The sequence below is a fragment of the Nyctereutes procyonoides genome, unplaced genomic scaffold (assembly GCF_905146905.1).
Source record: "Nyctereutes procyonoides isolate TBG_1078 unplaced genomic scaffold, NYPRO_anot_genome, whole genome shotgun sequence".
NCBI classification, from domain to species: Eukaryota; Metazoa; Chordata; class Mammalia; order Carnivora; family Canidae; genus Nyctereutes; species Nyctereutes procyonoides.
The window spans coordinates 9479171-9495453 of NW_026575042.1; the positions used below are offsets into that span (position 1 = coordinate 9479171).

Genomic DNA, 16283 nt, shown 5'->3' on the forward strand with positions numbered 1-16283 from the left:
AAATATGGGGATGTCATTATCTTCTATAGATAATTTACTCATTTTATACTAATTTTCAGTAATCCCCCTAACAAAATGTTTGCCATACTCTGTAATCCATTGTATGCTTATGCTTGACTATGTGCTAGTATAAAATAGTATTATGTCTGACTGCTAATGAGTCTAGGTTTATTTTTAGAGTGATGAAAACATTACAAAATTAAGTAGTGGTGATGCCCCCATAACCCCAGGGTCCTGGGATCTGGCCCTGAGTCAAGCTTCTTGCTCAGCAGGGAATCTGCTTCTCCTCCTCCCACCTCCCTCTCTCCCTCTCTCTCTCAAATAAATCTTGAAAAAAAAAATTGACAGGTTAGGGGCACCTGGCTGGCTCAGTTGGTAAAGCATGCAACTCTTAATCTTGGGGTTGTGGGTTTGAGCCTCATGTTGGGTGTAGACATTGCTTACAAATAAAATCTTTAAAAAAATCTATTAAAGAAAAATGGCAGGGTCACTACACATGCTTATTTTATCTATTCTCCCTTCCAAAAAATTGTTAAATTATAGCAGTAAAATGTATATTTTAGAAAAGTAAAGAATTAAAAAATATTTTAAGAGGTGTAGCAGAGAATTTTTTAAAGGCTTTAGCTCTTCAAGAGAAGGAGACACCAAAAAGTGAGAGATTATAGCCCACTTTTGGGACATAGAAAGTGGGAAGAGGATGATAAGTGACTTGGCAGAGTGGAAACAATTCCAGTTTAAGTGCTTTCAGAGGCCATGTCCCAAAAAACAGGCCAAATGTATGTGCTACCAGCCATGGCAGAAAGCAGGGCAAAGGCTTGGTGAAGCCAACATTCAGAATGGATTTCAAGTTTCACTGCATCAACTTGGTCTGGTCACTGGAAATTTATTATGGAGAAATTTCCAGACTCAGAATCTGTGGAGAGCAGAGGAGAGATGGGCATGGCTTGGAAAGGGGACACATCCATACAGTCATGTGGTCTCTTGCTTCCCTTGACCACAGAATCAGTAGCAAGATATTCAAACTCCCCTACCTTCTCTATTCCTTCTAGGCTTAAAAGCAGACTTACTCTTCTCTGAAGAAGCTGAAAGACCCTAGGGGAAAATCTTCCAGCTACTTGGATTTTGTGGGGGTTTTTTTGTATTAAGATTTTATTTATTTATTCATGAAAGACATAGAGAGAGAGAGAGGCAGAGACATAGGGAGAAGCAGGCTCCATGCAGGGAGTCCAATGCAGGATTTGATCTTGGGACTTCAAGATCACACCCTGGGCCAAAGGCAGCCACTAAAATGTTGAGCCACCCAGGCATCCCACTACTTGGATTTTGAAGTCTGCTCACATAAAGTCCTATGTGGCTGCCCATTCCACCACTCATCAAGCCCAATGCTTGTACTTGGAGCATCCAGTCACCTCTTGAATGCCTAACAGACACAAAGGGACAGTGAAAGATGACCAGACAAAGGAAAAAGCTTTCAACAAGAAAGGGAGAGATGAAAACAAAAGAAGGTTGAAGGAAACTGGGGTAAACTTACTAATTCAATTCAAGGAACAAAGCTAACAAAGAAGCAAACAAACAACAAGAAGTAAGCAAAGAACCCTAACATAGTATAATTAGTATTTTCTTAGAGTTTAGAGAAAAGGCCATGTGCTTTGAAAAAGGGAAAGTCAGCAAACAATAATGAGGTGTTAGAATTTAAAAATCTAATTCCAAAAGGAAATATAAAGTTCAATAGGATGTATATAATGAATAAAATAAGAAAACTTCATCAAAGGTAGAACCAAAAGTTAAAGAATTGGAAGCTTCCTAGAGAGAAAAATGAGGAACAATCGGAGGATCAATTTAGTTTTCTGTCATTACTTTTCAATAGCCAACTAATAAAAGTTTTCAGGCAGAATCAAGAAAATGAAAGGGAATAAATTAATAAAAATAACAGAAGGGGCACCTGGGTGGCTCAGCAGTTGAACATCTGCCTTTGGCTCAGGGTATAATCCCAGAGTCCTGGGATCGAGTCCTACATCAGGCTGCCTGCATTAGAGCCTGCTTCTCCCTCTGCCTATGTCTCTGCCTCTTCTGTGTGTCTCTCATAAATAATAAATAAATAAATAAATAAATAAATAAATAAACAAATAAATAAATAATAAAATATTTAAAAAAAACAAAACCAAAAAACAACAGAAAAATTACAAAACACAGTGTTGTAAATTTCTAAGGGACAATGATCTACCAAATAGGGATGAAAAAGACTCATATCGAAGGAATGGGGGACTTTTAGCACATTTGGAGTTGAAATAAGATCTTGAACATTTCCAGAGATTTTTTAAAAATCACAAAAGAATGGGAATCTGAAAGGTCTGGAACTTTTCAAAAGCAGCAGTGGAAGAAACAAAATACAGAAAAATAATATACCCAGAGTTCTGTGGAACTCTAATTTTCAACTCAGAATTCTATACCCAGACAAACAGGCAACCAAGTGGTAAGAATAGAAAGAAGGAGTTTTCAGCATTCAACCACCAAAAAATATATAACCACATATATATATATATGACATGGAATCCAGGGCACAGGTGATCCACTACAGCAAAGCAAAGAAAGGAAGGCCCTGTCCTGCACTGGCTTTGAGAGCATCCAGTTTATTTTTTTTTTAATTTTTTTAATTTAGGGATCCCTGGGTGGCACAGCGGTTTGGCGCCTTTTATTTTAATAAATAAAAATTAAAAAAAAGTTAAAAAAAAAACATTAAGTCTTTAAAAAAAATTTTTTTTTATTTATTTACGATAGTCATACAGAGAGAGAGAGGCAGAGACACAGGCAGAGGGAGAAGCAGGCTCCATGCACCAGGAGCCTGACGTGGGATTCGATCCTGGGTCTCCAGGATCGCGCCCTGGGCCAAAGGCAGGCGCCAAACCGCTGCGCCACCCAGGGATCCCGAGAGCATCCACTTTAAAAACAGAACAAGAGAATAGAGAATTTCAGAAGACAATAGATGGAAATGATCATTTGATGTATTGGAATGCTTGAGAAAATTATTGATGGATATTTGAGAGATCTGCTGGAATGTTTGGGAAAAAATGAATAACAAATAAAAAACTAAGCAAATTAAAATAAATAAATGAAAGCAAAAACAGGACAACTATTAACTCCAGGAAAAATAAAGTTGTAAAGAGAGAAATAATCACAGTTGATCACAAGTTTCTGCATGAAATAGTATTTGCATATTTATAAGACTATAGATACTGACCTAGCTACATTCAGTGGGTGAAGGAGAAGAGAGAGCAAAGAAGAGAGGGCAAAAAACCCACACCCTCTTCAAAAAGCCAAAAGCCTACAATAAATAAATATATAAATGGCTGTTAGTGGAATTATTTAGCAATGTGGAAATAAATATAGAAAAAAATAGCTTAAAAAAGTTAAAAGTTAAGGGCGGTTGCCTTTGGAGTGGGATTCTGGAGTGGGATGAGATAGCAAAAAGGGCTATTGTTTTTCAACATAAGCCTTTTAAAAATTGGGGTATAGCTGACACACAACATAAGTCTTTTAATAACACTATAAATAACTTCATGCATGTATTATTTTGATAAATACGAAAACTATTTAAAATAGTACATATAGGGATTATGGTGTATTGGTTTGCTGGGGCAGCTGTTACATAGTACCACAAACTGGGTGGCTTAAGTAACAGAAATGTATTTTCTTACAGTTCTCAAGGCTAGAAATCTGAGATCAAGGTGTTGGCAGGGTTGGTTTCTTCTGAGGCCTCTGAGAGAAGGTCTATTCCAAATCCTTCTCTGTGACTTGTAGACGACTGTCTTTTCCTCATGTCTTCTCATTGTCTCTCCTCCATGCATTTCTCTGTGTCCACATGTGCAGACACTGGGTGAAGGGGGTGTGGGTTGGTAGGGTGAGCTGGCATGTTGGTTTGGTTGGACCTGGCAGATGGTTTGATGTGTGGAGTTGGTGAGGGGTGAGCTTTGGTGAGGGGTTTAACATGGAGTGTTGATTATGTTCCAACATAGAGGACCAAAATATGTGACTGTGTGTGGAGATATAGTGTGGATGTGGGGTATGTGTGTATTTCTCTGTGTGTATATATGGTATGGCTGTAGCTTAGTTTAGCTTTTGTTTAGATTTTCCTTTGCCCTTTGTTTTAGTCTTTGTTTTTGTCTTTGTTTGGCCTTTGTTTTGTCTTTGTTTCACTCTTTGTTTAAACTTTCTTTGGCTTTTGTTTGGTCTTTCTTTAGCCTTTTGTTTAAAGTTTGTGTGGCCTTTTTGTAGTCTTTGTGTAGCTTTTGTTTTTAAGTGGATCTTGGCTGAGAAGCCATCAAAAATACCTTGTGTAATGAAAAACCCGGATATATAATCTCTCCCTATATATTCTGTGTGCATTGAGGTAGGCTCAACACCCCCAGGGACCTGGTGCAGACCTGGAGCCTGTTTCACACGACTGCTACTTGAAGGTAAGGGAATTCCATAGGTTTTCATTTTACTTCAGATTGTACTTCGGTTCAAGTGGTAACTGCACATTTTTGTCTGGGCCATTTCATTATATTCCACAGGGAACTTGCTATTATAGCAGTCAAGACTGCGAGAACATAAAATGATGGAGAAAACAAGAGCAGAGGACACCAAGGTTATTCTAATGTGAGCAGAAGGCCCCTTCTGGAATGTTCCAGCTACAGTTTGGGAATTGTCTGAGCCTGGGGAGAGATTCCAAACCCTAACTCAGATTCTTTCAGGTTTAAAGCTTCAGGGATGCCTGGGTGGTTCAGTGGTTGAGCGTCTGCCTTTGGCTCAGATCAGGGTCTTGGAATCAAGTCGCTCATTGGGTTTTCCACAAGGAGCCTGCTTCTCCCTCTGCCTATGTCTCTGCCTCTCTCTGGGTGTCTCTCATGAATAAATTAGTAAAAAATCTTTAAAAAAAATAAAGCCTCATGTGTCTGGAGCTAGATTTGTGGAGCTATTGGCTTCTTCTTTTTCTATTTCTTCTTTCATTATTTGTCATGATTTGAAAATGAGTTTTTCCTTCTTATCTAGGAACAACATCTTCCCTCACATAGCTGGATTTATGTGTGGTGGATATTAATGGAATAAGAAAGTCGAAGTCTTGTTAGAATTTTGCTCCCTGTAGATTAGCAACCTTAAATGGAAAGACGTTAATGCTCTGTCTTGTGCAGAATCTCTTAGAAACCAGAGTTTTCCAGTGTTGTGGTGGGTAGAACAATGAAAGAAAAGATTTTGGGTCAAGGGAATAAAGCAATGAACTTGGCTAAAATACTAGGAGAAAAATAGGGAAAATAATTTTTGCTGCTTTGTGGATGAAACAGGAAGGAAAAAACAGATTGGTGTTTGATGCATAGCTTGGCTGTTTTATGTTTATTTAGATTAACAAGAGAATGCCTTAGTGAGTGGATTTTAAAAATTGTTTCAGGGGCACCTGGCTGGCTCAGTGAGTAGAGCATGCATCTCTTGATCTCAGGGTTGTGAATTTGAGCCCCACATTGGGTATGGAGCCTACGTAAAAAAAAAAAAAAAAAAAAAATTGTTTTAGATTAGCAGAAATATCACAAACTCTAGGAACATTCCAGATATACCCAGATCACCCAAATGTTGACAACTGCAACAATATGTACATGATTGCCTTATCTGGTCCATAGAAATCACCCTGGAGTTTGAGGAAGTGACTTTTACTTAAGGATTATACGTTCCCATGATGAACCATTGGATCAGAAAATGAAGGTGTCCTTTGGTCACTCACCCTAAAGAATTGGAAGCTAGGACCACGAAGGTTTGGAAGGCCAAAAGAATCATGTGGATGGGAATTGAATTGTTTACCACAACCTGGAAGTCTGCTAGGCTGGGATTAGGGTCCCTTGTGGAGTCTCCAAAGGTGACCTCTTATTGGCTTGGCAGGCCTCTCTGGTTTCTGTTGCTCTGTTACCTCTAACACATTCAGTAAAAACTTGATGGTATTAGCTGTGGTTAAAAGACCAGTCTGTTTTAAATGTACTCAGGATTTTGTTTTCATTCAGGCATGATGAGGGCAGCAGATTAGAAGATGATTGCCATTGAAGATTGACACTCACAATTCCCAAAAGGAGGATGCATGCCTGACCATGCAGAGCCACATGAGGAAACACCTGGATTGACAAGGAGCCAGAGGGAATGAGGGGAAAGCATGGCAAGAGCTTTGTGGGATTTTTTTGCAGGAAGGACTGGGAAAAGCAGGATAAATAGACTAGGTAAATTTAGGATGGGCTAGTTTGAAGAATTTCAGTGGATTCTGGCATAAAAGGACTGTCCTGAGTTGTCTGGTTCCTAGCCATAAAGTGATTAGCACAGAGGAATGTTGGCTTAATCTGTGGGACCTTGGTAAAAAGGGTAATTGGCAAGTGTAGGCTCTGGATTGGCTGGTTTAAACATGAAAGTTACATTCATAGGGGAGTCATTTGTTGTCCCCAGGAATTAGCTAGCCTGGGGAAGGGCAATGTATCTGGGATCAATAGGCCTCCAGGTGCCAGAGCATCAAGAATAGAGAAAGGAAAATATAGTTAATACACAACAGCCACATTTGGAGTGAATGGGATTGGCAAAAGTAGGGCCGCATTCAGACTCTGAAGCAACAGCATTTAAGATCCAAGGACATTTGGTGTAGACAGATCCATGGAATGTGTATCTATTTCTTATGCCAGTTCAAAAATTAATTATGAAGATAGAGGGATGGGTCTTCAGTGATCCACAGCAGTGAGGATATTAGCTTGGTGCGATATTATATTAGTTTGGAGGATATTACACTGTTGTGTAACAAATTACTACAAACTGAGTGTTAAAACCATGCCCATGTATTATTGCACAGTTCTATAAATCAATTGTCCAGTAGGCTTGGTACTCTGCTTAAAGTCTCACAAGGCTGAAACCAGAGTGTTGACGGACTAGCCTCTTAGCGGCTCTGGGTGAAAATCTACATCCAAGCTCATTCTGGGTGTTGGCAGAATTCATTTCCACATGGCCCAGGTCCCTGGACTCCCATTTTCAGGTGAGCAATGGTGGATTGTACTCTTCCGGTGCTTCAAATATCTCTGACCTCTTCCTTTGTCCTAGTTCTCTGATTCCAGCTAGAGAAAATTCTTGGCTTTTAAAAGACGTATGTGATTAGACTGGGCCCACTCAAATAATGGGTAATCCCCCTATTTGAAGGTATATCTGCAAAGTGTCTTTTGCCATGAAAGGTTACATAATTCATAGGTGTCAGCAACTAGGATTTGGAAATTGTTTGGAAGGGCCATGTTGCCTACCACAGAGGGTTTATGATTAAATACTGAACACTTGATTAAGGTGGTATTTGCCAAAATCTCCATTATAAAATTACTATTTTTTGTTTTTAATTAATATTTATTGGGAGGGAGATATTTTGAGGTACTTTCATATTTATAACCCTGCCCTCTGTCTTCATGTGAACATAATTCAGGTTTCTACCTGAATCGGTGTCTCTTGAGTTGCAATTCAGATTGCCCAAACTTATGCATCTTTGCTTAAACTTTCAGTGAATTCTTTCTTGGTCAACACCTATAAGGGGTTAATATCTTAACTACATAAAGAACTTGTGCAACTCAACACACACACACATACACACACAAAAGAATAATCCAATTAAAAGATAAGTGGAGGGTCTGAAAAGGTGTTTTTTCCAAAGAAGGCATACAGATGGCCAGCAAGTTGCAAGTACCTTGTTTCTCCTCAAACTTTCACCTGCTGTTTTTACCATCCGTTAGTGAATATTGCTTGCAGAAGTTGTTACTGTGGTATTCTTATGATGATTTTTTATTTCCCTCATTGCTTCTACATTTATTAAATGAGAATTATTCCTTTTGCTTTAGAGTGAGGGGAGGGGCAGAGGGAGAGAGAGAATCTTAAGCAGGCTCCATACTGAGCACAACCCTGAGCCAAAATCAAAAATCTTTACTGACTGAGCCACCCAGCCACGTAGGCACCCTAGAATTATTATTCAAGGAAGAGTTTCTCTTCATTTACTTTGATTTTTTTAGATTCCACATATAAGTGAAATCATATAGTATTTGTCTTTCTTCTCCTGTCTCATTTCACTTAGCATAATACCATCACAAATGACAAGATATTATTCTTTCTTATAACTGAGTAATATTCCATTATATGGATATGTACATACTACATCTTCTTTATCCATTCATCTATCGAAGGACACTGAGATTACTTCTATATGTTGGCTATTGTAAATAACGTGGCAATAAACAGGAGTGCATCTATCTCTTTAGATTAGTGTTTTCATTTTCTTCAGGCAAATACCAAGTAGTGGAATTACTAGATTATATGATATTCCTTTTTGAGGAACCTCCATACCGTTTTCCACGGTGGCTGCACAAATTTACATTCCCACCAACAGTGCACGATGGTTCCTTTTCTCCACATCCTCACCAACACTTGTTCTTTCTTGTCTTTTTGGTACTAAATATTTCAACTGGTGTGAGGGGATATCACACTATGGTTTTGCATTTTCCTGATGACTAGTGATGGTGAGCATCTTTTCATGCATCTTGTTGGCCATCTGTACACCTTCTTTGGAAAAATGCCTATTCAGGTCCTCCACTTATCTTTTAATTGGATTATTCTTTTTTTGGCGGGGCGGGGGGAGCGGTGAGTTGTACAAGTTCTTTATGTAGTTAAGACATTAGCCCCTTATAGGTGTTGACCAAGAAAGAATTCACTGAAAATTTAAGCAAAGATGTTTGGGCAATCTGAATTGCAATTCAAGAGACACAGATTCAGGTAGAAACCTGAATTATGTTCATAGGAAGACAGAGGGCAGGGTTATAAATGTGAAAGTTTACAAGTGCAGTTCTCAGTCAGGGTTGTTGGACAAAACAGACTGAAACTAGGTCAGCTGGAATTGGTTGTGTTAATTTACCAATGAGGGATTGAAACTTGTCAAATCTCATTGGTTCCTTCTGAAGTGAAGAATGGGAAAGAGTCCAGTGTCATGGTGAAGAGGGAGTTAAGTCCAGGCCCAGGACTTGAAGTTGGCAAAAAATTCACAGTTCCTTGAGGAGAAGGTGCATAAACTCCTTCTCCCATATGACCTCCTGGGCTATTTCATTCATTTTTTTTGAGATTTTATTTATTTATTATTGATTTGAGAAAGAGGGTGAGAGCACAAGTGGGAGGAGGAGCAGAGGGAGAGAGAGAGAGAGAGAGAGAGAGAGAGAGAGAGAGAGAGAGAAGCAGCTTCTCTGCAGAGCAGGGAGTCCGATGCAGGGCTCGATCCCAGGACCCCAGGACCATGACCTGAGCTGAAGGCAGACACTTAACCAACTAAGCCACCCAGATGCCCCATTTTATTCTATTTTAAAGATTTTATTTTTAAGAATCTCTACACCTAACGTGGGGCTTGAACTCATGACCCTGAGATCAAGACTCTTGAATGCTCTACTGACTAAGCTTCGGGGGGGTCCACCCTATTTTTTTTCACCCTATTTTAAAAGAGACTCTCCTAGCTAGGCTTGCTTGCTCTATCTTGAAATCTTTTTTACACCAGATATATTATTTGCAAATATCTTCTCCATTCAATATGTTGCCTTTTCATTTTGTTGATGGCTTCCTTTGCTGTGCAAAAGCTTTATATTTTGGTGTAGTCACAATAGTTTATTTTTGTAATTTATTTTTAAAAATTAATTTAAATTTAAAAGGAAGAGGCTCATCTGATTTGACAGAGAAATCTTACAATAATTTTTACAGTTAGCGATACAGAGTTGTCAGTTGCATCATTACTATGATTAGCTATTGACTAAGACAAATTATCAACTAAGACAACTGTGGTATTATGATTTATAAGGAATATATATTTAGTCATGCAAATGACCAAAATATATTTCTGTCGTGTATTTGGTCTTTGTCTATGGTTTCTGGTGCATAGCTCCTAAAACCTTTGAAATTTCCTACCATGGGGGCATAAAGATATCTTGTGTTATGTTCATTAGATGAGCTTGGAAAGCCCTTAGACAACATAAGGATGCAGGGGTGGGGGTAGGGGGCTGAAGGTGATTAGAAGGATGGAACTCTTATTCCTACTTCCTGACCCCTGGGGAGGAGAGGCTGGAGGTGGAATTGACCAATGGCCAGTGATTTAGTCACTGACAACTGTGTAACAAAACCTTAATAAAACCCCAAGGGGTTGGTGAATGCTTGGAAATGCAGGGAGAGCCACATGCCTGGAGAGGGCAAGCTCTGCCTCCTTTCCCTCTACCTCATTCACTGTATCTTTTCATCAGGCTGTTGATATGTGACTAGTGTTTCCCTGTGTTCTGTGAGCCAGTCTAGCAAATTAAGGGAACCCAAGGAGGAGATTGTTAAAACCTTCAAGCTGTAGCTGGTTGGTCAGAAGCACAGGTAATAGCCTGGGATTTGCCACTGGCCTGGAGTCTGAAGTGGAGAGTAGAAGGCAGTCTTGTGGGACAGATCTCTTAACTTGTGGAATCTGATGCTATTTCCAGGCAGATAGCATCAGAACTGAGTTGAATTCCCTGACACCCTGCTAATGTCCCAGAATTACTTGGTGCATGTGTGCATTGTGGTGGTGGACACACCCCTCCTGCACAACACTGGAATCTGGTCTAGGAACTTTAAAAGAACCAATCAGAATGACAAGTTTCTTTTGCAGGTTATTTTTCTATCTATAAGACCTCTTTGTTCAAACAGCACTTCCAAGATCTGATATATAGTAAGAAAGGAGGGGGCAAGTGGTTATGGATGGTCACACATCTCCATATTGCATGGGAAAACAAGATTGATATTGTGAAATTCTCAATTTAATGTCTTATCAAATTGGATTCCTTCCTTGAGTTTTTAATGTAAAAAATGTGTCTCTCTTCCAGAGCTGTATAGGAGGAGGACATTCTAACTCCCTTCTTGAGATGCTTTACTTAATTACCATGACTTGCATTTTTAAAGGCAGACTCTGAAATTTCATTTATTTTAGGACTTTCATTCATTAGTGTTATAAGTAAAAATCTGATTTGTAGAGCTCAGATTTACTAGAAGTGACTGAAGAATGTTTACTTAATGGCAATGAATGAACTACAGCATTTTTCCTCTCTAATGATAAGATAGTCTTTAAAAAGTTTGCATGCGATTTTGTGATTATATTCTCTCCCTAGTCCCCAAAGAACAGATAACATCTAAATTACATCTCATAATCCTTTCTAGGATGGTGAGAGTGAAGTTCTGTCTATAGTACATATGAAGTAACTACAACTCGAATTACCAAAATACTGAATTAACCAGAATACATTCTACTGCTTCACTTTTAGGGAAAAAAGGAGCAAATGATACCAAGACAAGCTCATAACAGAGATCTAATCAGCAGATGTGTACGGATGAAAATACAGGTACAAATGAATTTCTTATACTCTTTTGGATCTCCATCTACATCGTAGTATAATGATTACTAGTATTCAAAATGTTAAAGTAGAATGTGGAGTCAGCAAAAGATTGAGCAAACTTTCAATGAGAGTTAAACACTTTAGAAAAGCTTATTCCAGGTGTTTCACAGTACCTTAGGTTTAGGGAGGTGGAAATATGCAGACGAAGCCCTGCATCGCACAGTTTTCAGTGGCTGTGGCATGGCAGATGACTCTCTTTGGAAACCACTGAACTACCAGATTTTGCTCAAGACGAGAGACTCTTCACCCAAGGTTCGATTTGCTGCTCTGATTACCGTGTTAGCACTGGCTGAAAAACTAAAGGAGAATTACATTGTCTTGCTACCAGAGTCCATTCCTTTCTTAGCTGAATTGATGGAAGATGAATGTGAAGAAGTAGAACATCAGTGCCAAAAGACTATTCAGCAACTGGAAGCTATACTGGGAGAACCACTCCAGAGCTACTTCTAAAACTTTGGGGTGTTGGTGTTTCTTACTCTGTTCAGAGGTCAGATTTACTTTTCATATTTTTATTTTGGGTGTGGTACCATATTACTTTTGGTACCCTGTCACCTGTCTAGGCTCCTTTATGAAAGTCCCACCTGGTTTGTACTACTATAGAAGCCTACCCTGCCACTTGTACAGAATTGCAATAAGAATAAATGATACCTTCTATTTAAAAAAAATGCACTTCTCTGCATTTGAGGAATGATGACCCCAGACACTATTTGTCTACTTTTGGCAAACTCATGTACTATGCATGGAGAGAAGAGCCATTCTATGAAAAAGAGACTTCCTTGACCTTTATCTTTAAATTCTACTCAGAAGTTTCCTTCTATTTCTTTGTCTTAACTGAATCTAGACAATCTTCTAAGAACAAGGCTTCATCTGTCAGCCTTCCAAATGGGGGGATATTTCCCCTCCAAGTGACTCCAGAATTGAGTGTGCCAGTGTCCTCCCCATTGCCACATTCAGGCCATTACTCCTTTCCTCTCTAGCTAGTTTTCCTTGCTTTGAAGCTTGTGTTCCATTCCTTGTGCTGGTCTTCACCTGAACTCCAGTCATGCCTCCTCCACTGGTGCTTCTCTGGTCAGCTCCCTCACCCCTTCACACCAACTCCATCTATCAGCCCACATGACTTTAATGTCCCTATGAATGAACAATTCACCACTCCGATGAATTACCAACTCTGCCTCATCCATTGCATGTTATGGAACTTGGCAATACTTGAAACTACTCCATTTCTGAATCTAATGGTGCAAACATCTCGTATTCATTCATAATCTTCTTTTCTTTCAACTTGCTTTGTTAAGTACCCTACTACTTCAAGTGGACCTTCCCCTCCATCTCTACATCCTCTAATGAATCTATTCATCAATTTCTCTTTTCTACCTATTTTCTTTCTATTATTGGTAGATTTTGGGATCCATCATGTCAATTACTTTGCGGCAAATTCACTCCCAACCCTAGATGAACCCATGCCTTCTCCTTGTCTGCACCCTGGCTGCTGAAAACACCTGAGGAAAAACACAGTGAGGCAGACTGCTACCACTACACATTAGTGGTCAGTGGTGACCCCACCCAGGCCATCAATACTACCTGGCAGCTTGGTCTTCAAATGTCTACAGATTCTCTGTTAAACCTGTTTTATTTTTCACAAATTCCCAACTTTCTCATTCTCAGCTATGTTTGCTTCCTGTTTCACTGGAAAAATGGAGTCCATTAGATAGGAACTTCATACAGCCAACTGCTTTCCCTCTTCCAACAAAGGCCAACCCTTCTGCATGTGCTCTGCAATCCATCTCACCAGGGTTTTCTCAGGGACACTAATTATTTTCTCTTTTATTTTATTTCAATCTCTTCCTCTCTTAGACCCTTCCCATCAGTACTTATGTTGCTATTAGCTGTCACATTATAGCAAAAAAATAAAAATAAAAAATAAAAAAATAAAAAATTCTGGAAACCACATAATCCTCTAGCTACCACCTCTCTCCTGCCCTTCATTCTCAAATCTCTGGCCTGAGTTGCCTACAGTGTCTCTCCATATTCTTAGCTCTAATTCTCTTCACAAATCTTCCCATTTACCTTCTGTCTCATCCACCCCATGGAAACAGTTCTTGTTAAAGTCACGAGTTATCTCCATATCACTTAATTCAATGTACTCTTTTTTTTAACTTTTATTTATTATGTAATCTCTACTTCCAAAGTGGACTTGAACTCAGTACCCTGAGATCAAGAGTCTCAGGCTCTACTGGCTGAGCCAGCCAGGAGCCCCTCAATGTCCTCACAACACACCACCTCTCAGAATCATTCCACCAAATTGACCACTCACTCTTTTGAAACCCTTCTTCCCTTTGGCTCTCATGATATCACACATTCCAGTTTCCCTCCCTCATTCTGACTCTTCCCCTCACCCTTTGACAAACACTCCTCTTCCACCTACCCTGTAAATGTGGGACGGCTCCCAGACACAGTTCCACCTTCTCCCCACTCCACATTCTGCCACCAGGCAATCCTCTCCATACCCCTGGCTTCAACTGCTACCTATGTTCTCACCAACTTAAGTTCTATCTCCCACCCAGACTTCTCTTTTGAAACATTAATTTGACATCTCCATCTAGATGTCCCTCAAATACCTCAACCTAAGTGCACCTAAAACCGAACTCATGATTCAGCCTCTTCCCCTAAAACTTCTCTTCCAGTAGATGCTTTTACCACTCATCTAGTTCCTTGAACTATGTATTCCTTGGACTCAGCCTTGACTCCCCTTCCTGCTTCTTTGAATAGACGAATGATTTCAACATAATATAGTAAATATGAAGATGGAAGCATATAAATTGCAAAACGGAACAAAGATAAGTGGCATTTCATCCATCTGAGGAAGTCTACCAATGTAGCTGCTAGTGAGTGACTCAGAGTGGCCTTGGACCCAAAATTCAGACAAAAGCTTAGTCAACAATCTGGTGCTTATTTCAGCTTCCCTTATAGCTGGTTCTTTTCTTTGTCTTCCTGAGACTAATGCCCTTGGAGAACCCAAGGCAGTTTAGCAGGTCTCTTTGCGGAGCTGTCAGTGGAGCAATAAATCAGCCCATCAGGTAATCTAGCTTTCCCTTTTTGCCCTCTTGCTGTGAACATAGGCCAAATTAACGTTTAGGTTTTTCTGTAAGACAATGCAAATCTGGAAGATTGGTTACCTATACAGGGAAAAGGTGAGCAGGGACCCAATCACTAGGAGTCTTGTTTGACTTCTTAAGAAGCAAGTACTTGCTTTGTAACTGGGAGAAGCCTCTGAAGTTTTAAAGTAGGAGATGGATACATGAGGAGATAAACTCATGCCTTTGGTTCTTTCTCCTGGAACCTCCTGCCCCCTATTTATAGAAAAGTGTGGAATTTCACATCCGAATAACATTCTAGTGTAAGTTCACCAATCCATACAACAGTGTATTGCATAACTTTTAGAAAAAAGAATGTCAGGTTATGAAAATTACATTCAGAAAATTATTGTACTTCTTACATGTTTATCTGACTCCACTATAATAAGCAAAGTTTTTACTCCCCAAACATTTGCAAAATATATTATCTATGTGCTAAGGATACCAACCTCGGGTCACACTTGTTCCTTTTCCTATAATATAATAGCTGAATTCAGGTAGAGTTTGTTGTCAGAAAGGGCTCTGCACAAGTCTATGGGATAGTGGGCCCCTGTACTTTGTCCTTGTCACCTGGCACAGAGCAATGAGGGCTTTGTTCGCTCTCCAGATGGGTTGTCAATCCTTAGACAAATCGAGGCACTTTTATGCTGTTATTTTAAAGCCTCAGCAGCTCCCCAACTCAGTATTGGAGTTTGGCAGGATGCTGCTGTCTGTGGGAAAGCACCCTGATTCAAAATAAATATCTCTAAGAAATTTTCCATTACCTGGAACCGGTTTCTTAGTTCAAGAACCCACTGTTCAACATTCATGCTATTGATATGTAAACATTTTGGTTGCTAAGGAGATAGACAAATGGATAAAAGAGGTCAAATGGATAAAGACATCTTTAGAGAAGTCATGTAGTGACAACCAAAGTTTACTTCCTAGGCATAGTTTTACTGCTGCGGACGAGCAACAACGGAAGGCACAGCCTTTTATTGTGTAAATCTACACTCAGAGGAAAGCATTGCCCTTGGCCTGGTTTTAGAAAGCATTAAGGGTCTCTAAGGAAGGTGGTGAAAGTGAAGTTGAATTTGCGTCGCAGTGATACTTTCTTTCCTGGCGGAGGAGCTGGGGCTGAGTAGAATTTGGAAAGCTATATGGTAGGTGAAAGATGCCCTGGTCTGCAGCGAGCGAGACCGCCGAGCCTCCGGGTTTTATTCCAGAAGCAGCTCTTCCCCAGAGCAGTCGGCACTTGCGGGAGGCCGGGGCGGAGCCGGGGGGCGGAGCCGGGGGGGCGGAGCCGGGGGGCGGAGCCGGGGGGGCGGAGCCGGGGGGCGGAGCCGGGGGCGGAGCCGGGGCGGAGCGGGGCGGAGCTCCAGCCCAGCCCCGCTCCCTGCGTTCCCGCCCCCTGCGCGCCTCCCGGGCCCGCGGGTCCGCTGCCTTTTGCTCGCGTCTTAGCTCTTCTGGTCCTGTTTTAAGCTCTTCCTTTTGGGTCGGTCGGAGTGGGCGTCGATTTACATTTCCTTGCTGTCATTTCCTGGAGTCCTACGGAGTTCAGGATATTTGCATAAGATTACTGGCTTTTAAAGATACTTCCTTTCTATTTTTTGTGTGTGCCTGTTTTCATATTTTTAAAAATTTGTCATTTGTTTTCTCTTTAACACTCTGATTATGAAAACCTTGTACTTTTATATATTCCTATATT

General features: G+C 40.2%; 1 protein-coding gene across 4 annotated transcripts in view; it reads left to right on the top strand.

Annotated features, from left to right (window-relative positions):
* The first annotated feature begins 4338 nt into the window (after positions 1–4338).
* MOBP (myelin associated oligodendrocyte basic protein) overlaps positions 4339–16283 on the top strand; it is a 58004-nt gene continuing 46059 nt past the window's right edge. For 3 of the 4 annotated variants that reach the window (XR_008663974.1, XR_008663973.1, XM_055321741.1), the window contains exons 1-2: positions 4339–4454; positions 11334–11411. The gene's annotated coding sequence lies outside the window, so the exon portion shown is untranslated. Of the gene's footprint in view, positions 4455–4620; positions 4639–11333; positions 11412–16283 lie in introns of those variants that run through there. The other variant, XM_055321742.1, reaches the window with a different exon arrangement.